Consider the following 27,921-nt stretch of genomic DNA (forward strand, 5'->3'; position numbering starts at 1 on the left):
AAGTTCTTTTTGTGCATTTCAGGAGGAGGAAGAGAAGTCCATAAAAACAATGGATTGAATCCCATTTCTGGCAGGACGGAGGTTTATAATTATGCAAAGTAAACGTTTTTTGTCCATGTGAGTTTGAGTTAATTCCAGTCTGAGGCTGTTTCAGGTTTCCCAAAACACAGTTCAGTTTAGTATGTTAATTATTGTATTATTATTAATATTGCACAGGAGTGTATTTCTCAGTTTCAGTTTGTGTGGTTTCATAATCGATAATGCCACTGTAATCTACGGTGTGATCATTTAGGTAATTTAGTATATGATGATGTTTTTCATGATATTGTAAATTTTCTGAAAACACAATCTAGACATGAGTAATTGTTGTCGTGATCAAATGACCATGTCTGTTTTTTTGCAAAAAAATAAATAAATAAAATACACACAGGTAAAGGTACTACTCAAAAAAAATATACTAAATAAATAAAGTGTTTAGTTTCATGCAGAAAGATAAATGGTAAACTGACTGATTCCTGCCTCCCAGAGTGCAGAAGAACCCCAGAACAAACAGGTTGTCACACAGTTGGACTGCTTGAAGCGTGTTAAGATACAGACAGGCTGTAGGCACCAGCGCGTTATTGATCTGCTCCTTTCAAATCAGGTTCCACCGAGACTTGAATCAATGGATTCAGAGTCCAGAGTGCTCACCATTACACCATGGAACCACGATGCAGCACCTAGCCACTGGATGTACAAGTATGTTGATGCAGAGAAAAAGCAACCTTGACTGGGTCACCCACTTCGGGAAGTTAGCTAATCGTCCACAGAAAAGAGGGGATGTGGGAAATCGCAACTTGAGCCATCGTTCTGAAAGACTTCCCACAAAAAATTAGTCCAGAAACAGAAAATAAAAATAAGAAAATAATCAAGAAACAAATAATCAAGAAACAAATGAGCCCACTGTAAAGTTAAATAGGAAGCAGTGCACAAACACGTCATCATATATTCCATTTTAATATGTAAGAGCTCGGAGTGTGCAGGCAGCTGCTCAGGACTTTTTGTGACTCTGTGGCAGCCTCTGCTATCCTCTACGCTGTCGTCTGCTGGGCCCCGGGCAGCACAGAGCGGGACAGGAAGAGACTGAACGAGCTGGTCAGGAGGGCCAGCTCTGTCCTGGGCTGCCCACTGGACTCTGTGGAGGAGGTGGGTGAGAGGAGGCTGTTGTTATCGAGACAATTCGTCATGATATCGGACTTATCGGAATGACCTCATAATTTTCCTGTTCTCCCCTAATTTGTGTGCCTGTTTATACATAAGTCAGTTTAGTAAAATTGTACCAGTGATATGTAAGAAATTGTTCTCCAGCTGTCTGTATAGTCTTCTTGTGGTGGTTCCATGGTGTAATGGTGAGCACTCTGGACTTTGAATCCAGTGATCCAAGTTCAAGTCTCGGTGGAACCTGATTTGAAAGGAGCAGACAAATACAGTGCTGGTGCCTTCTGCCTGTCTGTATGTTACCATGCTTCAAGCAGAGGCTGTGTTGTTTCATAGTCTAACTGTGTGTGTGTTGACCAGTTTGTTTTGGGGTTCTTCTGCACTCAATGAGTTTATCTAGCGGTCTGCACACTCCGAGCTCTTACATATTAAAATGTAATATATGATGAGTAAATGTTGTCATGATCAAATGACCACGTCTGTTTTTTGCTCATCCAAAAAATACAACACACGACAGGTAAAGGTACATGGATGCCACAAACACAGAAAAATGTACTGGTACTCATTCATATTTTTATCAGCATGGCAGTGCTTTGAGACCCGAATGGCCTGCAGTCAATGCTGCATTCAAGTGACGTCAGGCATAATCAGAAAGACTCCTGCTCACTGGGGAAAATCCAAAATACCCCCTCATGTCAGAAAACAACTCGTTAACTCGATCAAAATTAGTTAGTTGCTGACTTGAAGTAATCTTCGCATTGTTTTTCCACACGTTACACGCAAAATATAGAAACATTAACTGAAACAGGCCGAAAGAACGACTACCAAACAGGGGAACTGGGGAATTTACGTTACACCCTGAATGCAGCATGCGGCACAGCGTGCTTCTGAAAACAGAAAACAGTGAGACTTCTTCAGAGTTTCTGAAGGAGACAGTTCGCTGGTTATTCGTCACAAATGTTCCAAGCGAGTTCCACGAGGAGGGAGAAATAGCACGAGCTGTCATACTTCAAACCTGATCATCCACCTGACTCATAACCATCGCTTTGACGGAGTTTGGAAAGCGTATGAGGACGCCCGAGCTGCTAAAGACGCTAACGTTAGCAAGCCAGCCGCAAAGAAGCCACCGGGACTAATTGATGTGTATTGATGTCATGATATTAGTCACGTGTGTGTTATTGGTTGTTTTATCGGCCTTTAGGAGCTAAAAGTTATCAGTTATCGGTATTGGTTTATAAAAAACAATTATCGTGCATCCCTAATTATCACTAATGGAAGCTTCTGGATACACCAGACTGCAAGGTGTAACAATTAATATGAATACAGAATCACCCTAATGCATGTGATTAAGAAACGTTTTTTTATATGCATATATCACTCTCACTTTCTCCCCACAAGCCGTCACCCTGATGAACAGTTAGCAGTCATACAGTGTCACTAACCGTCTGACACCAAAACATCCACTGATTGGCCATTTCTCATCCATTAATGAGCAGTTTAACATGTACATTTATCACTCACTGTCACTGTCAACAGTCAATTTCATTGTAAATATTGCGATTTGCCTCATCATTCTTTGTATATATCGTTAATTTTTATGCTTATGCACTATTAAACTTGTTGATCAGCCATTTGTATTTTTTCAAATATGAATTTTTGAAGGCGGAGTCAACTTCCATATATGGGCATGCATCGTCATAGATCAAAGCCCTTTCTGTCCTTTGATGTTCACTTTCTCTATAGATAGGTGACCCAGAGCCAAGAAGCCAGTGTTGACTAGTTGAATTAAGAGACAGTTTAGATTTTTTTGAGAACATTTGTATTCAGTCATTTCATCGTAGATCCTGTTTGACAACATTAACCGCAATGGAAAGAAGAGAGTATAGAGACAGAGAGGTAAATACCTCCAACCAGAGACAGCAGCATTATTTTGCTCATTCTGCACAGGAGTCGCATATGGAAGAGAGAAGGACCTTGCTGGAGAAACTCTCCAGCGCAGAGGAGGAGAACAAGAAGTTAAAGACCGACCTCCAGAACGCCAACGAGGAGATGGGTAACAAGGAAGAATGGGTCGGCTATTTCCAACAAGTTTTCTCTGTTATGCAGCTCAGACACGGGGAAACCGTCGATGCCTGGAACCACGAGCGCACGATGGTAAAGGAGGAGCTGGAAAAGAGAGATGAGGAGATGGTCTCTCTTAATCAGAGCCTCCTCGCTCAGAAAGAGGAATCTGAGAGGATGAGAGCCTCTTTAGATGAACTTGGAGCCTCCGATGGATTGGGCGCCCTGAAAGAGAGGCTGCAGGCAGAAGTGAGCCAGCTGAAAGAGGTCCTCGCAGAGAAAGTATCAGAGGTCAGCTCGGCCCACAAAAATAGACGAGCTGAGACCGATGCTCACGTGGACACCATGGCCCTGCTGAATGACACAGAGTCGGCTCTAAGACGGAGCAAAGCCACCTGTGAAGCTCTTAAGGAGAAACTCCGAGAGCAGCTGGCAGCGAGAGACCAAAGCCACCAGAAGGAGGTCTCTGAGAGAGAGGAGAGCTTCCAGAAGAGGCTCTCTGACAGAGAGGAGAGCTTCAAGCAGGAGCTCTCTGAGACCAAGGAGAGCTTCGAGAAGGAGCTCTCTGACAGAGAGGAGAGCTTTAGAAAGGAGCTCTCAGCTGGAAGAGACAGGTCCAAAGAGGTGCTGACCAGACTCTCAGAGAGTTGGGCCAGAAGAGCAGAGCGGTGGGAAAGAGAAAAGAAAGAGCTGGAAAAGATGCTGCTGCTCAAAGAGAAAACATGGGCGCTGAAAGAGGCAGCAATGAAAGATGACATCCAACGCCTCACGCAGGAAAACGTCCAGCTCACAACCAAGAAGAAGAAGAAGAAGAGCTTCTGGAGGTCACTTTTTAAAATTTGAAGACCCTAAATTACTTTTTGATTTCAGTTCAATTTGATTTCCAAAAACATTGATACATCTACCTGCAGACACAATTTAAAATGGGATAAACTTTTGTGTCACAGCAGCAGAGCTACAAGATTAGGTGCATAAATAAATAATTTGAAAGACTTTGAAAAAATTAGGCTAATCAGGAATATTTCTAGAAAAGTGGAGTATGAAAAACACTGAAATCAAAATGAAAAGTAACTCAAAGACTCGGTCACACAACGTGACGAGTCAAAGAACGAATAATTCCGAAAAATAAACAAACTAAACTTAAAACCAACAAACTTATACAAAACATGAGCTTAAAGTGGCCGAAAGAACGACGAGCAAACGAGGGAACAGGGGGGAATTTACGTTACACCCTGAATGCAGCATGCGGCACAGCGTGCTTCTGAAAACAGAAAACAGTGAGACTTCTTCAGAGTTTCTGAAGGAGACAGTTCGCTGGTTATTCGTCACAAATGTTCCAAGCGAGTTCCACGAGGAGGGAGAAATAGCACGAGCTGTAATACTTCAAACCTGATCAGCCACCTGACTCATAACCATCGCTTTGACGGAGTTTGGAAAGCGTATGAGGACGCCCGAGCTGCTAAAGACGCTAACGTTAGCAAGCCAGCCGCAAAGAAGCCACCGGGACTGACCCACATCAGCGAGGCTTTCAAGAACCCAAGAAATTTGCCAAATATGACCCACGGGCTAAGGTCATTGAAGATTAAATCATGGACATGATGGCGCTGGACTTACCATGGACTGCACTTTTTCACTTTGTTTACATAGAAATGTTTGAATCTAACTTGTGTCAGTGCATGAATTTTCTATGGATATTTAATTTTTTGCAAACGTGTCCAAGACTCGGTCACACAACATGACGAGTCAAAGAATGAATAATTCTGAAAAATAAACAAATTAAACTTAAACCCAACAACTGTATTTGACTTGATGGAAATAGGTGGTGGCTAAAGTGTCTTGTGTGTTTAGATAGCATTGTTTACAGCCTGAAATAAACTTTTTGGATTTGTAGCAGAAAAACAAAGTGTGTCTTATAAGACAAGAAAAAGGTTACAGATGTGACCACTTTATATTCCAGTGGTTGTTTTGGTGTGTTGAGAACAGTGGTGATTGACAGCTCGGCTGACCAAATCAGCACGAGTGCAGGTTCATGACAGCATCTGTGTGATTGGCTGTGTGGACATTTTATAGGAGAGATCACAGTCTTGAACAACCAAATCTACGTGAATGAGTTGCTCTCATTGCAACCAGATGGAGGTCAACATATACGAAGGGAAGTATATCAGGTACAGAGTCAGTAAAATCAATTTCAGCGTGCACATCATCCACACTGCGTCTGAAATGTTTTGCCTCTTGTTGTGTACATACAGCAAGAATCCAGCAGGTGACGCTGTTTGATCATTTTGTGCAACATATCCAGCTTCATCTGACAGGATAACAAAACTGAATCCAGTCATTGGGCAATGTATATGAAATGTGGCTAAAATACACAGAAAAGCTTTATGCTCTTACAGGATATGTATGTTGTGGTAGAATATGTACACAGAAGCCAGTGCCAGCGTGTCTGGCTTGTAATGCATCAGTGTTGACAGAGAATGGTGCTTTTGTCTTAAGTAATAAATACCGTCAACCAAACATGGTTGTTCACAAGCAAACGAACAACCCAAAAAAGACACACATACAGAGGTGGAAGAAGTTTTCAGATCCTTTATTGAAGTACATGTAGTAACATTGCGATATTACTACATGTACTTCAATAAAGGATCTGAAACAATGTAAAAATACTCTATTTCAAGTAAAATTACTGCATTGTGGTCAGAATGTTACGTACACCACCTCACCCAGTGGTGTTCAGCCAACAACCTGGTGCTGAACACAGGGAAGACCAAGGAGGTCATTGCATATTTTAGGAGGCCCAGAAAGACAGATCACGCCCCCCTCCTCATGGACGGAGAAGTGGTGGAGCGTGTGGACAACATCATGATCCTGGGCCTCCACATCACATCTGATCTCTCCTGGTCCATGAACACCTCTCGCCTGGTGAAGAAGGCACAACAAAGGCTCTTCTTCACACAGTACACACACACTGAACACAATCATATGCATTTTAGTGTACGGGTACATTTCATTGGTATATTTCATTGTTTACTGTTTGTATACATTTTAGTATATTTCAGCTGCTGTCAGTACATTTCACTGGTATATTTTGTTGTTTGTTGTTTAGTATATTTTTTATTGTCTTAGTATATTTTCCATTCCTGGTATATTTTTAATTGCATTTATGAATATTTTAATTGCATGTTGGTTTATTTTATTCTAGTATCTTAATTTTATTTTACAATCTTTCTTATCTTTCTTATTATCTTGCTTCTAACATGGGGGTTGCAATGCAAATTTCATTGACATGTCATGCTCAATGACAATAAAGAAATCTTGAATCTTGAATCTTATAGATGTATGAAAATGTACCTAAAGTGTCAAACCCCTATGATCAGTAATATATCGTTGATATTGGACTGGATAGGGTGAGCAAACATTGACATTATATACTGCTGGGTAGTTAAACCTATAATTTGCATCATATTTTATACAGAAATCTCATCTCTGTGTTTTTATGCTTAACTGTAGTCGAGTGGCAAGTACAAGAGTCCCTTGAAATGTAGTGGAGTTCAAATATAAAGCAACAATAAATAGAAATAATAAAAAACTATTGGTTTCATGGTGTAACGGTTAGCACTCTGGACTCTATCCAGCGATCCGAGTTCAAATCTCGGTGGGACCTGTTTTTTTACAAATGAGAGTTGTAAAAGCAATGTGATCGGACCTGCGTGACCACATCTGGAGGTAGTCTGGCTTTCATTGTGGTCTGATCTTGAGCGGGTGTGAACGCAATCCACACAGAAGATTGACAAAAATTTTTCAATTCTGGAACGTTATGACGGCAGCAACTGTTGTTGTGTTGCTGTGTTTTTCATCACGGCAGTCACCAGGTGCACAGTTGAGATGCAGCGTTGTTCAGATAAGATGAACTTTATTTAACAGCAATAGCAAAGGCAATAGAAAATAAAAAAATACAAAATTAGCGATCCAAGTTCAAACCTCAGTGGGACCTGATTTTAAAAACAAGAGTTGTCAAAGCAATGTGATCACACCTGTGTGACTGGTTTGCGTTGTACCTGATCTCGAGTAGCTGTCAATGCAATCCGTACATGACTTTGTTCTTCAGCTCAAGCTCCAGATTTCCCGCCATGTCTTCCAGGATTGTCTGTTTCATCACAGCAGTCACCAGGTCCACAGTCGAGATGCAGCGCTAATGTTCCAGAGTCACCAGTCAGGACTGTGCGCTTGCATGTTTGGCAAACACAGCTCCTCATTGAAGAAGGATGAGCTGTGATATGTAATTGCTTTTGTATTTTTTAGTCATATATGTTGACATGTTCAGTACACTGTATCCTGGTATTGGAAATGTCCACTACATATGGACTTCTATAGTCCGGATGGCTGAGCGGTCTAAGGCGCTGCGTTCAGGTCGCAGTCTCCCCTGGAGGCGTGGGTTCAAATCCCACTTCTGACAGCTGCTGTTTCTCACTGCAGCTGCTGCCTATGACATGACCCTGCGGACTGTTAGCAGTTATTTGTGTGTTGCTGTCAATGACAGAATGCACTTCTGTGCAAAGTAAGAACAATAGGGAAAAAAAAAACAAGGTGCACGGAAGCAACAACGGAGCAAAAAAAAAAAAACTATAAGAGTTTAAGTGACCTTTTCCTTGCAGTTGTGGATCTGGATGTTTATAATCAGATAAGAACAAATCAGAACAAACTGTGCAAAAAAAGTTTCAACTGTAAAATTTTAAAGTGACTTTTGCCCTGCAGTAGTGGATTTGGCAGACAGGATTGCCTTTTCTCTGTATCAACATACTTGGACATACATGGTATCACCATGTATGTACAAGTATGTTGATGTTGATCAGGTACGGGTATGTTGATGTTGATCAGGTACGGGTGTTTGAGTGTTGTGGTCTTATATTGGTTCCATGGTGTAATGGTTAGCACTCTGGACTCTGAATCCAGCGATCCGAGTTCAAATCTCGGTGGGACCTGATTTTAAAAACAAGGGTTGTCAAAGCAATGTGATCACACCTGTGTGACTGGTTTGCGTTGTATCCTGATCTCGAGTAGCTGTCAACGCAATCCGTACATGACTTTGTTCTTCAGCTCAAGCTCCAGATTTCCCGCCATGTCTTCCAGGATTGTCTGTTTCATCACAGCAGTCACCAGGTCCACAGTCGAGATGCAGCGCGAATGTTCCAAAGTCACCAGTCAGGACTGTGCGCTTGCATGTTTGGCAAACACAGCTCCTCATTGAAGAAGGATGAGCTGTGATATATATGGCATATTGTATTTTAAGTCATATATGATGACATGTTCAGTTCACTGTATCCTGGTATTGGAAATGTCCGCTATGTATGGACTTCTATAGTCAGGATGGCCGAGCGGTCTAAGGCGCTGCGTTCAGGTCGCAGTCTCCCCTGGAGGCGTGGGTTGGAATCCCACTTCTGACAGCTGCTGTTTTTCACTGCAGCTGCTGCCTATGACATGACCCTGAGGACTGTTAGCAATTACTTGTGTTTGGTGTCAATAACAAAATGCACTTCTGCTGCATCCTCATCCCGAATGGGTAGGCAGTCTCTGGCATCTCGTCAACCTGTGTCTCTGTGCATGTGTCGCCACATAATTTACATACTCTGTTCTCACTGTGGTTTTCTAATAAAAGCTCTTTGTTGTGTTTTCATCACGGCAGTCGGGAGGTACACAGTAGAGGTCCAGTGTTAATGTTGGAGGAGTGTCAGTGACAGTTTTAAAAGCAAAGTGATAAGACCTGTGTGACCTTACATGTTGTTGCGTTGTGGCAAAACATGAGTCGCCGTCTCCCCTGGAGGTGTGGCTTTGAATCCCACTTCTTACAGCTGGTGTTTTTAAGTGGAACTGCTGCCAATGACTTGACGCCAAGGAAGACGTGTCAGCAAATATATGCATGTTCAGGGACAATGAGAAATGAGAAAACACAGTTTTCTTGCAGCTACGGCTGCTTTCTGACATCCTCAGGTAGTCTTTGGTCTCAAGGCAACCTGGTGCTCTGTGCACATATTGTACAGGAGTGAGTTTCTCAGTTTCAGTGTGTGTGGTCTCATCATCGATCATGCTACTGGGCTGTACGGCGAGATCACAGAATAATTTAGTATATCATGATGTTTTTCATGATATTGTACATTTTCTGAAAATACAATCAAGACATGAGTAAATGTTGTCATGATCAAATGACCACGTTTGTTTCTTGCCTATCCAAAAAATACAACACACGACAGGTCAAGGTACATGGATGCCACAAACACAGAAAAATGGACGAACAAATTAAAGTATTTAGTTCAGTTTGTCTCAGAAAGATGAACTAGTTGAGTTCAGAAGAACCCCAAAAAAATGGTAAGATACAGACAGGCAGAAGGCACCAGCACTGTATTTGTCTGCTCCTTTCAAATCAGGTTCCACCGAGACTTGAACTCGGATCACTGGATTCAAAGTCCAGAGTGCTCACCATTACACCATCGAACCACCACAAGAAGACTATACAGACAGCTGGAGAACAATTTCTTACATATCACTGGTACAAATTTACTAAACTGACTTACGTATAAACAGTTTTTAAAGCACACAAATTAGGGGACAACAGGAAAATTATGAGGTCATTCCGATATCATGACGAATTGTCTCGATAACATGGCCAACAGCCTCCTCTCACCCACCTCCTCCACAGAGTCCAGTGGGCAGCCCAGGACAGAGCTGGCCCTCCTGACCAGCTCGTTCAGTCTCTTCCTGTCCCGCTCTGTGCTGCCCGGGGCCCAGCAGACGACAGCGTAGAGGATAGCAGAGGCTGCCACAGAGTCACAAAAAGTCCTGAGCAGCTGCCTGCACACTCCGAGCTCTTACATATGAAAATGTAATATATGATGAGTAAATGTTGTCGTGATCAAATGACCATGTCTGTTTTTTCACTCATCCAAAAAACACAACACACGACAGGCAAAGGTACATGGATGCCACAAACACAGAAAAATGTACTGTACTCATTCATATTTTTATCAGCATGGCAGTGCTTTGAGACCCGAATGGCCTGCAGTCAAAGCTGCATTCAAGTGACGTCAGGCATAATCAGAAAAACTCTTGCTCACTGGGGAAAATCCAAAATACCCCCTCATGTCAGAAAACAACTCGTTAACTCGATCAAAATTATTTAGTGTCTGACTTGAAGTAATCTTCGCAGTATTTTTCCACACGTTACACGCAAAATATAGAAACATTAACTGAAACAGGCCGAAAGAACGACTGCCAAACGAGCGAACTGAGGGAATTTACGTTACACCCTGAATGCAGCATGCGGCACAGCGTGCTTCTGAAAACAGAAAACAGTGAGACTTCTTCAGAGTTTCTGAAGGAGACAGTTCGCTGGTTATTCCTCACAAATGTTCCAAGCGAGTTCCACGAGGAGGGAGAAATAGCACGAGCTGTAATACTTCAAACCTGATCAGCCACCTGACTCATAACCATCGCTTTGACGGAGTTTGGAAAGCGTATGAGGACGCCCGAGCTGCTAAAGACGCTAACGTAAGCAAGCCAGCCGCAAAGAAGCCACCTGGACTAATTGATGTGTATTGATGTCATGATATTAGTCACATGTGTGTGTTATCGGTTGTTTTATCTGTCTTTAGGAGCTGAAAGTTATCAGTTATCGGTATTGGTTTTTAAAAAACAGTTATCATGCATCCCTAATTATCACTAATGGAAGCTTCTGGATACACCAGACTGCAAGGTGTAATAATTAATATGAATACAGAATCACCCTAATGCATGTGATCAAGAAACGTTTTTTTATATGCATATATTACTGTCACTTTCTCCCCACAAGCCGTCACCCTGATGAACAGTTAGCAGTCATACAGTGTCACTAACCGTCTGACACCAAAACATCCACTGATTGGCCATTTCTCATCCATTAATGAGCAGTTTAACATGTACATTTATCACTCACTGTCACTGTCAACAGTAAATTTCATTGTAAATATTGCGATTTGCCTCATCATTCTTTGTATATGTCGTTAATTTTTATGCTTATGCACTATTTAACTTGTTGATCAGCCATTTGTATTTTTTCAAATATGAATTTTTGAAGGCGGAGTCAACTTCCATATATGGGCATGCATCGTCATAGATCAAAGCCCTTTCTGTCCTTTGATGTTCACTTTCTCTATAGATAGGTGACCCAGAGCCAAGAAGCCAGTGTTGACTAGTTGAATTAAGAGACAGTTTAGATTTTTTTGAGAACATTTGTATTCAGTCATTTCATCGTAGATCCTGTTTGACAACATTAACCGCAATGGAAAGAAGAGAGTATAGAGGCAGAGAGGTAAATACCTCCAACCAGAGACAGCAGCATTATTTTGCTCATTCTGCACAGGAGTCGCATATGGAAGAGAGAAGGACCTTGCTGGAGAAACTCTCCAGCGCAGAGGAGGAGAACAAGAAGTTAAAGACCGACCTCCAGAACGCCAACGAGGAGATGGGTAACAAGGAAGAATGGGTCGGCTATTTCCAACAAGTTTTCTCTGTTATGCAGCTCAGACACGGGGAAACCGTCGATGCCTGGTACCACGAGCGCACGATGGTAAAGGAGGAGCTGGAAAAGAGAGATGAGGAGATGGCCTCTCTTAATCAGAGCCTCCTCGCTCAGAAAGAGGAATCTGAGAGGATGAGAGCCTCTTTAGATGAACTTGGAGCCTCCGATGGATTGGGCGCCCTGAAAGAGAGGCTGCAGGCAGAAGTGAGCCAGCTGAAAGAGGTCCTCGCAGAGAAAGTATCAGAGGTCAGCTCGGCCCACAAAAATAGACGAGCTGAGACCGATGCTCACGTGGACACCATGGCCCTGCTGAATGACACAGAGTCGGCTCTAAGACGGAGCAAAGCCACATGTGAAGCTCTTAAGGAGAAACTCCGAGAGCAGCTGGCAGCGAGAGACCAAAGCCACCAGAAGGAGGTCTCTGAGAGAGAGGAGAGCTTCCAGAAGAGGCTCTCTGACAGAGAGGAGAGCTTCAAGCAGGAGCTCTCTGAGACCAAGGAGAGCTTCAAGAAGGAGCTCTCTGACAGAGAGGAGAGCTTCAGAAAGGAGCTCTCAGCTGGAAGAGACAGGTCCAAAGAGGTGCTGTCCAGACTCTCAGAGAGTTGGGCCAGAAGAGCAGAGCGGTGGGAAAGAGAAAAGAAAGAGCTGGAAAAGACGCTGCTGCTCAAAGAGAAAACATGGGCGCTGAAAGAGGCAGCAATGAAAGATGACATCCAACGCCTCACGCAGGAAAACGTCCAGCTCACAACCAAGAAGAAGAAGAAGAAGAGCTTCTGGAGGTCACTTTTTAAAATTTGATGACCCTAAATTACTTTTTGATTTCAGTTCAATTTGATTTCCAAAAACATTGATACATCTACCTGCAGACACAATTTAAAATGAGATAAACTTTTGTGTCACAGCAGCAGAGCTACAAGATTAGGTGCATAAATAAATAATTTGAAAGACTTTTTGAAAAAATTAGGCTAATCAGGAATATTTCTAGAAAAGTGGAGTATGAAAAACACTGAAATCAAAATGAAAAGTAACTCAAAGACTCGGTCACACAACGTGACGAGTCAAAGAACGAAAAATTCTGAAAAATAAACAAATTAAACTTAAAACCAACAAAAATATACAAAACATGAGCTTAAAGTGGCCGAAAGAACGACGAGCAAACGAGGGAACAGGGGGGAATTTACGTTACACCCTGAATGCAGCATGCGGCACAGCGTGCTTCTGAAAACAGAAAACAGTGAGACTTCTTCAGAGTTTCTGAAGGAGACAGTTCGCTGGTTATTCGTCACAAATGTTCCAGGCGAGTTCCACGAGGAGGGAGAAATAGCACGAGCTGTAATACTTCAAACCTGATCAGCCACCTGACTCATAACCATCGCTTTGACGGAGTTTGGAAAGTGTATGAGGACGCCGAGCTGCTAAAGACGCTAACGTTAGCAAGCCAGCCGCAAAGAAGCCACCGGGACTGACACACATCAGCGAGGCTTTCAAGAACCCAAGAAAGTTGCCAAATATGACCCACGGGCTAAGGTCATTGAAGATTAAGTCATGGACATGATGGCGCTGGACTTACCATGGACTGCACTTTTTCACTTTGTTTACATCGAAATGTTTGAATCTAACTTGTGTCAGTGCATGAATTTTCTATGGATATTTAATTTTTTGCAAACTTGTCCAAGACTCGGTCACACAACACGACGAGTCAAAGAATGAATAATTCTGAAAAATAAACAAATTAAACTTAAACCCAACAACTGTATTTGACTTTCTGGAATTAGGTGGTGGCTAAAGTGTCTTGTGTGTTTAGATAGCATTGTTTACAGCCTGAAATAAAGTTTTTGGATTTGTAGCAGAAAAACCAAAGTGTGTCTTATAAGACAAGAAACAGGTTACAGATGTGACCACTTTATATTCCAGTGGTTGTTTTGGTGTGTTGAGAACAGTGGTGATTGACAGCTCGGCTGACCAAATCAGCACGAGTGCAGGTTAATGACAGCATCTATGTGATTGGCTGTGTGGACATTTTAGAGGAGAGATCACAGTCTTGAACAACCAAATCTCCGTGAATGAGTTGCTCTCATTGCAACCAGATGGAGGTCAACATATACGAAGGGAAGTATATCAGGTACAGAGTCAGTAAAATCAATTTCAGCGTGCACATCATCCACACTGTGTCTGAAATGTTTTGCCTCTTGTTGTGTACATACAGCAAGAATCCAGCAGGTGACGCTGTTTGATCATTTTGTGCATCATACCAGCTTCATCTGACAGGATTACAAAACTGAATCCAGTCATTGGCCAATGTATATGAAATGTGGCTAAAATACACAGAAAAGCTTTATGCTCTTACAGGATATGTATGTTGTGGTAGAATATGTACACAGAAGCCAGTGCCAGCATGTCTGGCTTGTAATGCATCAGTGTTGACAGAGGATGGTGCTTTTGTCTTAAGTAATAACGAACACCGTCAACCAAACAGTGGTTGTTCACAAGCAAACGAACAACCCAAATAAGACACACATACAGAGGTGGAAGAAGTTTTCAGATCCTTCAGTGAAGTACATGTAGTAATAGCAGTACTACTAGTCGTAGTAGTAATTACAACACTGGTTCTTGAAACTTTGGCAAAAACATGTCCCACTAAGAAAAGTGCGAATTCTGTTGGAAACAATCAACATTTTCATGGAAAGAAGAATCAAGGTTATAATCAGGGGGTCCTTTGCACATATGTAAGGTTCTTTTATAGGTTTATTTTTATTTTTTTATTAATTTAATGATTATATGCTGGCCTACTGCCTACAAAATCAGTTGTCCTCAGGTAGGAGATAATAATTTCAACTTGATTCAAAAAACATAAAGTAATTATTGACTTGAATAATATCTTTACCACATGAAAGAGTCATTACAATATGTATTAAAAACTACAAACAGGGAGCTTTGAACTGTGACGGCGGGTGCAGAGAGAGACCCAGGAGCGGAAACGGAGAAGGTTAACAAAAGTTTATTTTGCAACAACAGGCAATAACTGAAACAATCGTTGGCAGCGTGAGGTCCAAACAAAACACGAACTCAGAGAGGTCCAGAGAGTGCTGGGCTGTGTGGGCAAGGGAGGCACTGGAACAAAAAGAGAAGAGACAAACAATTAATCAAAAAGGTTCAGCAAGCTATCAAAACGTACAATACCACAGGAGACTGAGACCAACTGATACCACGGTACGTGGAAGTATACTCTGGCGTCGAGGAGTCACTCCGCAGAGGTAAAATAGGCGTCCTAATCTCCTGAAGTGAACTCAGGTGTGCCCAAACACTCCTCGACGCATCGGGGGGGAGGGGAGCCTCAGGAAAACAAAACGTAAAGTTACAGCCCACAAAACAGAACACAGGAAATGGACCTTCAAAATAACAGCACAGACAATACCAACCGCCACAGTACCCCCCCCTCAACGAACGCCTCCAGGCGTTCTACCCGGCTTGTCCGGGTGAGCGGCATAAAAGTCCCGAAGGAGAGAGTCATCCAGAATGAGTCCCCTGGAGACCCAGGAACGCTCCTCTGGACCGTAACCCTCCCAATCCACCAAGAACTGGAAACCACGGCCGCGTGGACGGACATCCAAGATCCGTGACACCGTGTAGGCGGGATGACCATCAATGAGGCGGGGGGGAGGTGGGGCGGCGGCCGGCGGGCTGAGCTCGCTGGAATGCACCGGCTTCAACAGGGAAACATGGAAGGTGGGGTGGACCTTCATAGAGTCTGGTAGCTTGAGCCTGACGGCAGACGGATTAATGATCTTCAACACCTCGAAAGGACCGACAAAACGGGGAGAGAGCTTACGTGACTCGACATCCAACGGAAGATCCCGTGACGACAACCACACCTGCTGACCCGGTCGGTACTCGGGGGCGGAGACGCGGCGAGCGTCGGCCAGCCGTCGGTTCCTCTCCGTGGAGCGGGTGAGAGCAGCTCTGGCAGACTGCCATACCTCCTTAATCCTCCGGAGGTGCTCCTTCACAGAAGGGACGGATACCGCAGTCTCCTGCTCGGGAAACAAGGGAGGTTGATAACCCAAACAGCACTGAAACGGTGACATACCTGTGGCCGAACAGGAGAGGGAGTTGTGGGCATATTCTATCCAAGGCAGGTGTGTACTCCAAGAGACGGGATGATGAGCAGCCACGCAGCGAAGAGCGGACTCCAGATGTTGATTAGCTCGCTCTGTCTGGCCGTTACTCTGGGGATGGTAACCAGAGGACAGACTTGCCGTGGCCCCCACCGCCTTACAGAACTCCTGCCACACCTGGGAAGCGAACTGTGGACCCCGGTCCGAGACCACGTCGAGGGGAATTCCGTGAAGCTTGAACACATGAGTCACGAGTAGACTAGCAGTCTCGAGGGCAGAAGGCAGTTTAGGCAGGGGAACATAATGCACAGACTTGGAAAAGCGGTCAATAATAGTTAAGATGACAGTGTTACCTTCAGATGGAGGAAGACCAGTAACAAAGTCCACGGCGATGTGAGACCATGGGCGGCTTGGGACGGGCAAGGGGTGCAGTAACCCCGCAGGGGGATGATGAGAAGCTTTTCCCCTGGCACAGACAGAGCAAGCGGCAATAAATGCACGGGTGTCGCGGTACATCCTCGGCCACCAGAAGCTCTGACGGAGGAACTGGAGGGTGCGGTGGAAACCAGGGTGACAGGTAAGTCTAGAGGAGTGAGCCCACTGGAGAACTTGCGACCGGACCGAATCCGGGACAAACTTGCGATCGGGGGGACCGGAACCAGGGTCCGGTTGTTGCTTCTGCGCCTGGAGCACGAGGGATTCGATCTCCCATGTAGCCATACCCACGATGCAAGCCGGCGGGAGGATGACATCCTGATGTTCCGAGTCCAGGGGAGGGGCATAGAGACGGGACAGGGCGTCGGGCTTAGTGTTACGGGAGCCGGGGCGATAGGAGAGGGTGAAATTGAACCGGCTCAAAAACAGAGCCCATCTGGCTTGGCGGGGATTAAGCCTCTTCGCGGTGCGTAAGTAGGCGAGGTTTTTATGATCAGTCCAGATCAAAAAGGGAACCGTAGCGCCCTCCAGCCAGTGCCTCCATTCTTGAAGCGCCCAAACCACAGCCAGCAACTCTCTATTCCCGACGTCGTAATTCCGCTCGGCCTGGGATAAGCGGCGGGAAAAGAAAGCACAGGGATGCAGTTTATGAGTCTGAGGGTCTCTCTGGGAGAGGATGGCACCAGCACCGGAGTCGGAAGCGTCCACCTCGACCACGAACTGACGAGTGGGATCGGGGTGTTTGAGCACCGGGGCAGAGGTAAACAGTGCTTTAAGCTGGGCGAAAGCCTGTTGGGAATCGGGAGACCACTGGAAGGGGATTTTCACAGAAGTAAGTCTAGTGAGGGGAAGAGCTACCTTACTGTAGTCACGGATAAATCTGCGGTAGAAGTTAGCGAAGCCGAGAAACCTCTGCAACTCCTTCCGGGTGGTGGGAACGGGCCAATCCGTGACAGCTTGGATCTTGGCAGGATCGGGTCTTAGCTGACCCTTGGCGATGATATAGCCGAGGAAACCCACTGAGTCAGAGTGAAACTCGCACTTCTCCGCTTTAACAAACAATTTATTCTCAAGAAGTCTCTGAAGCACTAGTCTTACATGCTGTCTATGTTCCTCTAGATCTCGAGAGAAAATCAATATGTCATCTAAATAAACGAAAACAAACCGGTTTAACATGTCTCTGAGGACATCGTTAATGAGAGCCTGGAAGACAGCGGGGGCGTTGGTGAGACCAAAAGGCATGACTAAATATTCGAAATGACCTAACGGTGTGTTGAAAGCTGTCTTCCACTCATCACCCTCCTTTATCCGGACGAGGTGATAAGCGTTACGCAGATCAAGCTTGGAGAAGATGGTGGCGGAGCAGAGTGGTTCGAAGGAGGGGTCGATGAGAGGGAGAGCGTACCTGTTCTTAACGGTGATGTCGTTAAGTCCACGGAAGTCGATGCAGGGGCGAAGGGAGGCGTCCTTCTTCTTAACAAAAAAGAAGCCAGCCCCTAACGGAGAGGATGAGGGGCGGATGAGTCCAGAGGCTAGAGAATCCTGGATGTATGTCTCCATGGCTTCCCTCTCGGGGCGTGACAGGTTATACAGCCGACTAGAAGGGAGAGGAGCACCAGGGAGGAGGTCTATGGAGCAATCGTAGGGGCGATGAGGAGGCAGGGACAGGGCTAACTCTTTACTGAACACAGGGGCTAGGTCATGGTACTCGGGAGGCACGGAGGTAAGGACAGGGGGCGTGGGAGGTGGTGGAGAAACACGGGAAGAAAAGGGGTTGGCCGAACGAAGACAGTGGGCATGACAGAATGGGCTCCAGGTGGAGATACTAGCTGTAGTCCAGTCTATCTGGGGGTTATGTTTTAGCAACCAGGGGAGGCCCAACACCAGGGGAATCTGAGGGGAAGGAATGACGAAGAATTGGATGTCTTCTCTATGATTCCCAGAGATTATGAGCGTGACCGGGACCGTACGTTGAGTGACCTGAGCTATACGTCGGCCGTCTAAGGCGGTTACATTTCTGGGCACCGGGAGGGATTCAAGGGGGAGCTTAAGCTGGGTGGCTAGTTCGGTGTGGATGAAGCTCTCGTCTGCCCCTGAGTCAATCAGAACCCTCATGGGAAGCGACTCACGACCCCAAAGCAGACAGGAGGGCACGGTAATACGGGAGGGAGAGCTGGGATTAGGGGATGTCTGACTCACCAGTGCGCTCTCCGTCACGGGTGAGCCTGCCCTTTTGGCGTCTGAGGGCAGTTAGCGAGAAAATGACCTCCCTGGCCACAGTAGATACAGAGCCGCTGGCTGAAACGTCGCTGCCGCTCGCTGGGGTGGAGACGGGTCCGACCCAACTGCATGGGCTCCGAAGGTTGAGAGGAGGACGTGGAGGGAGCAGCGGAGTGGCCGGAGGATCCGCCACTGGCTGAAGGGGGAGCGAGGGAAGCTGGCTCGTGAACATGAGAGAGGCGAGTCTGGGCTTTCTCTCTCTGTCTTTCTCTCAAGCGGTTATCTATGCGTATGGCGAGGGAGATTAATGACTCTAAGGAATCGGGTTCATCTCTGGAAGCTAATTCGTCCTTTAACTCACTAGAAAGACTCCGTAAGAAAACACCTCGTAGCTCTAACTCCCCCCACCCGCTCTCTGAAGCTGCGATACGGAAGTCAATAGAGTAATCTGCCACTGATCTCGCTCCCTGCGCCAAGGAGAATAGGCGTTTAGCAGTTTCCTGCCCCTGTCGTGAATGGTCAAAAATACGACTAAGTTCCCTCGAGAAACTGTCGAAAGACGAGAGAATGGGGGAGTGCTGTTCCCATAACGCTGTAGCCCACTGCGCTGCCCTGCCCCGTAACAAATTAACTGTATAAGCTATCTTAGCTCTATCAGAAGGATAACTAAGGGGTTGTTGATCAAATACTAGTGAACAGCGCAAGATAAACCCCCCAGCATTACCAACTTCACCTGAAAAGGGTTCGGGGGCCGGCACATACGGCTCACGCTGAGAGACAGACAGAGAGGTAGATTGGGCTGCAGCGGTTGCCGGTGGGGGTGGCGCTGGTGTGGGACTTGGGGAGGAAGGAGAGCCACGGGTGTCCGTGCGGCTGAGGTAAGCGGTGAGGTCACGGACTTGGACGCTGAGACCTTGTACTGCCTCCATTACTCCCCGCAGCATGTCCTCGTGCTGGCCGAGACGTAGTCCTTGATGGGCGAGCGCCGCTCGAAAGGGGTCCGAATCCGCTGGGTCCATGTTGGCCAGAGTATTCTGTGACGGCGGGTGCAGAGAGAGACCCAGGAGCGGAAACGGAGAAGGTTAACAAAAGTTTATTTTGCAACAACAGGCAATAACTGAAACAATCGTTGGCAGCGTGAGGTCCAAACAAAACACGAACTCAGAGAGGTCCAGAGAGTGCTGGGCTGTGTGGGCAAGGGAGGCACTGGAACAAAAAGAGAAGAGACAAACAATTAATCAAAAAGGTTCAGCAAGCTATCAAAACGTACAATACCACAGGAGACTGAGACCAACTGATACCACGGTACGTGGAAGTATACTCTGGCGTCGAGGAGTCACTCCGCAGAGGTAAAATAGGCGTCCTAATCTCCTGAAGTGAACTCAGGTGTGCCCAAACACTCCTCGACGCATCGGGGGGGAGGGGAGCCTCAGGAAAACAAAACGTAAAGTTACAGCCCACAAAACAGAACACAGGAAATGGACCTTCAAAATAACAGCACAGACAATACCAACCGCCACATGAACAATATTTACTATTTTTTTGTGGTTGCTCAAAATGTGTCCCACATATTCGTCACCACCGTCAGATATTTATAAAAAGCAATAAAATCAGGCACCTACAAGGTCAGCTACATTCCTGAGGACCCCATTTTCAAACCTTCAGCTTCACTGCACGCTTCAAGATCGCTCAAACTCCTGTAAGTTAGCCCTTTTCTCTTAAACTTGTTCATATTTTTGGAAACTGCTACTGTCGCAACCATGACATGTGAACACCATCTCTTTTGTACAAAAATATTACATTAGATTTTGACATAAATGTATACTTTTTAAGAAGAGGTATGAAGTAGCTAGCAACAGAGGGGGAGCAAGATGGCTAATGACAACAACTCATGCATATCATGTGAAAGAGTAGGTTTTTGTCACCACCGTCAGGTTTTCTGTCGGACGGTGGTGACATACAGTCTGACGGTGCTGACAAAAACCTCCAAAAGGTCCTTAATGGAGGTTAGAATAAAATTGTTGTTCACAATAAATACCAATATGACCTGTAATGTTTCATTAATCTCTTTTTTTTTTGTAATTCCCCCTATATTTCTTCCATATCGTCCAACCCTAGGGGATGAGATGTGTCTTCCCCTCTCTCAAGTCACTATTATGCCATGTTCACGTGGCTTATGTCATTACATCTCCAATGACTAAAGCCAAATAAAAATGGCATGACAACATTTAACCAAATCTAACATTTCCTGTGGAGGAAAGAAGGAGAAGAAACAGGGAATATGAAAAGAAACGGAAAGAGAAAATTCAGAGTGATGCAGAGTTAAAGGAGGAATACCTCAGAATGGAAAGGCAAAGATGGAAGAAGAGGGTAAAGAAAGGGAAGATAAAAAATATCAATGACTTGAATGAAAGGGAAAAGAGAACGTAAGAGAAAGGGCTCAGATCACCCAGAAACGCAGGAGGAAATGGAATGGGAGGAAGGTGAGCAAGAGCCAATGGAGCAAGAACCACTGACCAAGAGTGGTCCTGATGGGACTGTGACAGAGCTATCTGCTGATTTAGTTCATTGTGGAGATTGGCTTGCGGTCATTTATGACCAGAACTGGTGGTTAGCAAAGGCTGTCACTGTGGACGCTCATCATCAAGATGTGGAAGAGGAGTTTTTCCACCCCCATGGGCCCAACACACGATTCTATCCAAAAGCATCTGGAAAGGATATGTGCTTCATACCATTTGACCATATTCTGGTCAAACTTGTGGAACCGTCATCACCAGGTCGTGTGAGCAGGACGAGGGAGATATACAACCTGTCTGCTGAAGTCATGGACTCATAGAGGGGAAACATAGACACCGTATACTTCCCGATAAAGCTAAATGAGTGGTGGAGTGATGTAAAAAAAAGTCAGGGAATACTCACAGGAGTTCAAATATGAATGTGTGTGTTTTGTGGTATTTACACAGAATGCGTTCTGTATTTTGAAACATTTCAGTGAATGGAAAAAGACTGTAAGACGTAGTTATTCATTGACCTTTTCCTCATGTCCAATACACAGTTTATAGTCTAGTTTATAGAAATATGATCTATTTTAGTTGGGGGGACACTACTGATAGTTAAATATGAGGTCAGAGATGAATTTAATAAGATGAATTTTATTGCTGTTGGTACTGATTTCTTTTTACTTATGGGGTGCTTGTATTAATAATAGCCAATTCTTATCTGTTCTTCACGCCCAATATACAGTTCACAGTCCAATTTACAGAATAATGTAATGTATTTTTTTGTGAGTAGGGGGCACTAGATGATGTCAGTGATGCATTGTACATTATTCCTACTGGTGATGACTATTTTTTACGATGATTTGATATTTGATTATATGGGGATGGGGTACTTTTATTGATATTGCTTAGTTGTACCTTATATTGCTTGAAAATGTTTATCACAGTGTTCAGGATTGTTATTTTTTGGACCAAATAGTTAAATAAAGTTGTTAAGCAAGAAGCCATTGGCTTGAGTGGTCTAAATTTTGGAATTGTATGTTGTAATGAGGCCACTGTCACCACCGTCAGATTAGTGTCACTACCGTCAGGTCTAAAGTCACCACCGTCAGAGGGAGTTTTATTTGTTTTAAATGAATATGCTTACAATATGTTTCTTCAGTGCTGTTGAGTTCTTAAAGTAATAGTCTCTTTTAATACTAAAATATGTATACAGTATAAAAAATGAACAAAAGTGAGTATTCAACATTTAACAGTATATATGTATACTAAGAATGCCAGATAATGATTTTAAAACTAAATACATATTAGACCAAATAAATAGAAAATAATTTGCTTTTTATTGTGTCTGACGGTGTTGACAATAACAAAGCAATAACTTGAAAACGCCTATTTCATTAAAAAAAATACAAAATGAGGAGGTTGCAGTACATTGCTGAACAGCCAAGACCTTGGTCTATAATGATATACCTTAAGCTTTTGTAATTTAACTTTTTATTTTCAAAATTAAAACATGTTTTATCCAAATTCCCAAGAATCAGTGACAAGTAAAATTACTGCTCTGTGGTCAGAATGTTACTTGAGAGCAGTTATAGATGTATGAAAATGTACCTAAAGTGTCAAACCCCTATGATCAGTAATATATCGTTGATATTGGACTGGATAGGGTGAGCAAACATTGACATTATATACTGCTGGGTAGTTAAACCTATAAATTTCACCATATTTTATACAGAAATCTCATCGCTGTGTTTTTATGCTTAACTTTAGTCGAGTGGCAAGTACAAGAGTTCCTTGAAATGTAGTGGAGTTCAAATATAAAGCAACAATAAATAGAAATAATAAAAAACTATTGGTTCCATGGTGTAACGGTTAGCACTCTGGACTCTATCCAGCGATCCGAGTTCAAATCTCGGTGGGACCTGTTTTTTACAAATGAGAGTTGTAAAAGCAATGTGATCGGACCTGCGTGACCACATCTGGAGGTAGTCTGGCTTTCATTGTGGTCTGATCTTGAGCAGGTGTGAACGCAATCCACACAGAAGATTGACAAAGATTTTTCAATTCTCGAACGTTATGACGGCAGCAACTGTTGTTGTGTTGCTGTGTTTTTCATCACGGCAGTCACCAGGTACACAGTTGAGATGCAGCGTTGTTCAGATAAGATGAACTTTATTTAACAGCAATAGCAAAGGCAAAAGAAAATAAAAAAATACAAAATTAACTATCCAAGTTCAAACCTCAGTGGGACCAGTTTTTTAAACTAGTTGTGAAAGCAATGTGATCAGACCCACTTGACCGCATCTCTGGCTTGCATTGTGTTCTGATCTCAAATAGCTGTCAATGATATCCGTAGTCCGTGGTCTTCAGCTCAGGCTCCAGATTTCCCGCCATGTCTTCCAGGATTGTCTGTTTCATCACAGCAGTCACCAGGTACACAGTCGAGATGCAGCGCTAATGTTCCAAAGTCACCAGTCAGGACTGTGCGCTTGCATGTTTGGCAAACACAGCTCCTCATTGAAGAAGGATGAGCTGTGATATGTAATTGCTTTTGTATTTTTTAGTCATATATGATGACATGTTCAGTTCACTGTATCCTGGTATTGGAAATGTCCACTAAATTTTTGCTTCTCTAGTCAGGATGGCCGAGCGGTCTAAGGCGCTGCGTTCAGGTCGCAGTCTCCCCTGGAGGCGTGGGTTTGAATCCCACTTCTGACAGCTGCTGTTTTTCACTGCAGCTGCTGCCTATGACATGACTCTGAGTACTGTTAGCAATTACTTGTGTTTGGTGTCAATAACAAAATGCACTTCTACTGCATCCTCATCCCCGTGCGTTAGGGTTAGGGTTCAGGTCGCAGTCTCCCCTGGAGGTGTGGCTTTGAATCCCACTTCTTACAGCTGGTGCTTTTAAGTGGAACTGCTGCCAATGACTTGACGCCAAGGAAGACATGTCAGCAATTATTTGCATGTTCAGGGACAATGAGAAAACACAGTTTTCTTGCAGCTACGGCTGCTTTCTGACATCCTCAGGTAGTCTTTGGTCTCAAGGCAACCTGGTGCTCTGTGCACATATTGTACAGGAGTGAGTTTCTCAGTTTGTGTGTGTGTGGTCTCATCATTGATCATGCTACTGGGCTGTACGGCGAGATCACAGAATAATTTAGTATATCATGATGTTTTTCATGATATTGTACATTTTCTGAAAATACAATCAAGACATGAGTAAATGTTGTCGTGATCAAATGACCACGTTTGTTTCTTGCTCATCCAAAAAATACAACACACGACAGGTCAAGGTACATGGATGCCACAAACACAGAAAAATGTCCGGATACTCATTCATATTTTTATCAGCATGGCAGTGCTTTGAGACCCGAATGGCCTGCAGTCAATGCTGCATTCAAGTGACGTCAGGCATAATCAGAAAAACTCTTGCTCACTGGGGAATATCCAAAATACCCCCTCATGTCAGAAAACAACTCGTTAACTCGATCAAAATTAGTTAGTTGCTGACTTGAAGTAATCTTCGCAGTATTTTTCCACACGTTACACGCAAAATATAGAAACATTAGCTGAAACAGGCCGAAAGAACGACTACCAAACGAGGGAAATGGGGGAATTTACGTTACACCCTGAATGCAGCATGCGGCACAGCGTGCTTCTGAAAACAGAAAACAGTGAGACTTCTTCAGAGTTTCTGAAGGAGACAGTTCGCTGGTTATTCATCACAAATGTTCCAGAGGTCCGTTTCACAAAGCAGGTTTACTGAAAACTCTGAGTATGTTAACCCTGAAATGAGGGAAACTCTGAGTTTTCCGTTTCACATAGGAAGGTAAGTCAAACCAGAGAAAGAGGGGTAACTCAAGCCTGTTTCACAGACAGAGGTAAGTTAAACTCTGAGTCAGTTACCGCAGTAACTGACTCTATGAACCTAACCTGGTCGAGACCAGGTTTTACTCAAGGAACCTCGAGTTTCTCTGTGTCTCCGCCCTCTTTCAACCACACATCGTATTTCACTTCCTCATTCATTCATTCAGTCGGCAGATGAGTTTTGGCATAGTTCTGCCGTCTGTTATTAAAAAAAAATCATTAAAAATATCAGTCAGTGGAAGTCCATTAGGCACAGTAGGTGGTGACTTTTTTCGTTAACATGGCATGTTAACATCTTTTGATCATGATCACGTGGATGAAGGTGCAGCGATACTGCGCAGAGAATTAAATATTCGTCGGGAGATAATTATCAGACCACGATGTTCTTGCTTTTCCAGACAGTTATGGGCAATAAGCCACCACCCGTTCTTCGTGCATTTGCCTTCTTTCTGTTAGCTGAGTAAAAGTCTGTGTTAGTTTAAATATAGGCTTAATTATTTAACATAACATGATATAGATGAGAACACTTTTTTCATTTTTAAATTTTATTTAATTCATTAACAAAAAACAAAACATTATATGAACACAATATAACCAATTTTACAATGAAAGGGAGCCACTTAATATTTACTTTACAATGTAAAACATGATCAAAATGAGGTAGCTACCTCCATGAGATCATGCAGAGGTCTTACCTGTTTGAACAATGTTTTTATATTTCATTTTAAGCTGCTGCCAAGTGCGCTTCTCCCCCGCGGGATTGCACCTAAATGAAATAAATTAATAGGCAACCATTCAAGCAGTTTTGCCCTGTAATATTATTGTGATTTCAAAGGACTACATTTATACTCACGCATTGACCCGAGCAGCAATGTTCTCCCACGCCGTCTCCCTCTCCTTCGCAGCTGCAGCGGTGTTGGACTTCCGTCTAAAAACGTGTTCATATTCGCAGTATGAGCGCATTAAAATGTCTAATTTCCAGTGGCGTGAAGTGCGCAGCCTTCCGCTTCCCCGTTGCCATGGTGACTCCTCAAATCGGGGTTCCATTGATGCTGTCTTTTTAAAGTTGCGGTGCACGCGCTTAACTCGAGGTGAACCTACTCTGAGTTAATCAAACTAACTCAAATCTGCTGTTGTGGAATCGAAAACTCAGAGTTTCCTATCTCAGAGTAGATCAACTCAGAGTTCAGGGTTACACTCAGAGTTTGTTGAACCTGCTTTGTGAAACGGACCCCAGGCGAGTTCCACGAGGAGGGAGAAATAGCACGAGCTGTAATACTTCAAACCTGATCAGCCACCTGACTCATAACCATCGCTTTGACGGAGTTTGGAAAGCGTATGAGGACGCCCGAGCTGCTAAAGACGCTAACGTTAGCAAGCCAGCCGCAAAGAAGCCACCGGGACTAATTGATGTGTATTGATGTCATGATATTAGTCACATGTGTGTGTTATCGGTTGTTTTATCTGTCTTTAGGAGCTGAAAGTTATCAGTTATCGGTATTGGTTTTTAAAAAACAGTTATCATGCATCCCTAATTATCACTAATGGAAGCTTCTGGATACACCAGACTGCAAGGTGTAATAATTAATATGAATACAGAATCACCCTAATGCATGTGATCAAGAAACGTTTTTTTATATGCATATATCACTGTCACTTTCTCCCCACAAGCCGTCACCCTGATGAACAGTTAGCAGTCATACAGTGTCACTAACCGTCTGACACCAAAACATCCACTGATTGGCCATTTCTCATCCATTAATGAGCAGTTTAACATGTACATTTATCACTCACTGTCACTGTCAACAGTAAATTTCATTGTAAATATTGCGATTTGCCTCATCATTCTTTGTATATGTCGTTAATTTTTATGCTTATGCACTATTTAACTTGTTGATCAGCCATTTGTATTTTTTCAAATATGAATTTTTGAAGGCGGAGTCAACTTCCATATATGGGCATACATCGTCATAGATCAAAGCCCTTTCTGTCCTTTGATGTTCACTTTCTCTATAGATAGGTGACCCAGAGCCAAGAAGCCAGTGTTGACTAGTTGAATTAAGAGACAGTTTAGCTTTTTTTGAGAACATTTGTATTCAGTCATTTCATCGTAGATCCTGTTTGACAACATTAACCGCAATGGAAAGAAGAGAGTATAGAGACAGAGAGGTAAATACCTCCAACCAGAGACAGCAGCATTATTTTGCTCATTCTGCACAGGAGTCGCATATGGAAGAGAGAAGGACCTTGCTGGAGAAACTCTCCAGCGCAGAGGAGGAGAACAAGAAGTTAAAGACCGACCTCCAGAACGCCAACGAGGAGATGGGTAACAAGGAAGAATGGGTCGGCTATTTCCAACAAGTTTTCTCTGTTATGCAGCTCAGACACGGGGAAACCGTCGATGCCTGGAACCACGAGCGCACGATGGTAAAGGAGGAGCTGGAAAAGAGAGATGAGGAGATGGCCTCTCTTAATCAGAGCCTCCTCGCTCAGAAAGAGGAATCTGAGAGGATGAGAGCCTCTTTAGATGAACTTGGAGCCTCCGATGGATTGGGCGCCCTGAAAGAGAGGCTGCAGGCAGAAGTGAGCCAGCTGAAAGAGGTCCTCGCAGAGAAAGTATCAGAGGTCAGCTCGGCCCACAAAAATAAACGAGCTGAGACCGATGCTCACGTGGACACCATGGCCCTGCTGAATGACACAGAGTCGGCTCTAAGACGGAGCAAAGCCACCTGTGAAGCTCTTAAGGAGAAACTCCGAGAGCAGCTGGCAGCGAGAGACCAAAGCCACCAGAAGGAGGTCTCTGAGAGAGAGGAGAGCTTCCAGAAGAGGCTCTCTGACAGAGAGGAGAGCTTCAAGCAGGAGCTCTCTGAGACCAAGGAGAGCTTCAAGAAGGAGCTCTCTGACAGAGAGGAGAGCTTCAGAAAGGAGCTCTCAGCTGGAAGAGACAGGTCCAAAGAGGTGCTGTCCAGACTCTCAG

General features: G+C 44.1%; 6 non-coding genes across 6 annotated transcripts; 5 read left to right on the plus strand and 1 right to left on the minus strand.

Moving 5' to 3' along the window:
- Positions 1-1,371: 1,371 nt before the first annotated feature.
- trnaq-uug lies at positions 1,372-1,443 on the plus strand. Its single transcript has one exon. It is a non-coding gene; the product is annotated as a tRNA-Gln (tRNA).
- Positions 1,444-7,628: 6,185 nt separating this feature from the next.
- trnal-cag lies at positions 7,629-7,711 on the plus strand. Its single transcript has one exon. It is a non-coding gene; the product is annotated as a tRNA-Leu (tRNA).
- Positions 7,712-8,165: 454 nt separating this feature from the next.
- On the plus strand, positions 8,166-8,237 carry trnaq-cug. The gene has a single exon. It is a non-coding gene; the product is annotated as a tRNA-Gln (tRNA).
- Positions 8,238-8,616: 379 nt separating this feature from the next.
- trnal-cag lies at positions 8,617-8,699 on the plus strand. Its single transcript has one exon. It is a non-coding gene; the product is annotated as a tRNA-Leu (tRNA).
- Positions 8,700-9,675: 976 nt separating this feature from the next.
- Positions 9,676-9,747, minus strand: trnaq-uug. Its single transcript has one exon. It is a non-coding gene; the product is annotated as a tRNA-Gln (tRNA).
- Positions 9,748-23,709: 13,962 nt separating this feature from the next.
- On the plus strand, positions 23,710-23,792 carry trnal-cag. Its single transcript has one exon. It is a non-coding gene; the product is annotated as a tRNA-Leu (tRNA).
- Positions 23,793-27,921: the final 4,129 nt, after the last annotated feature.

This window comes from Chelmon rostratus, chromosome 22 (assembly GCF_017976325.1).
Source record: "Chelmon rostratus isolate fCheRos1 chromosome 22, fCheRos1.pri, whole genome shotgun sequence".
NCBI lineage: Eukaryota > Metazoa > Chordata > Actinopteri > Chaetodontiformes > Chaetodontidae > Chelmon > Chelmon rostratus.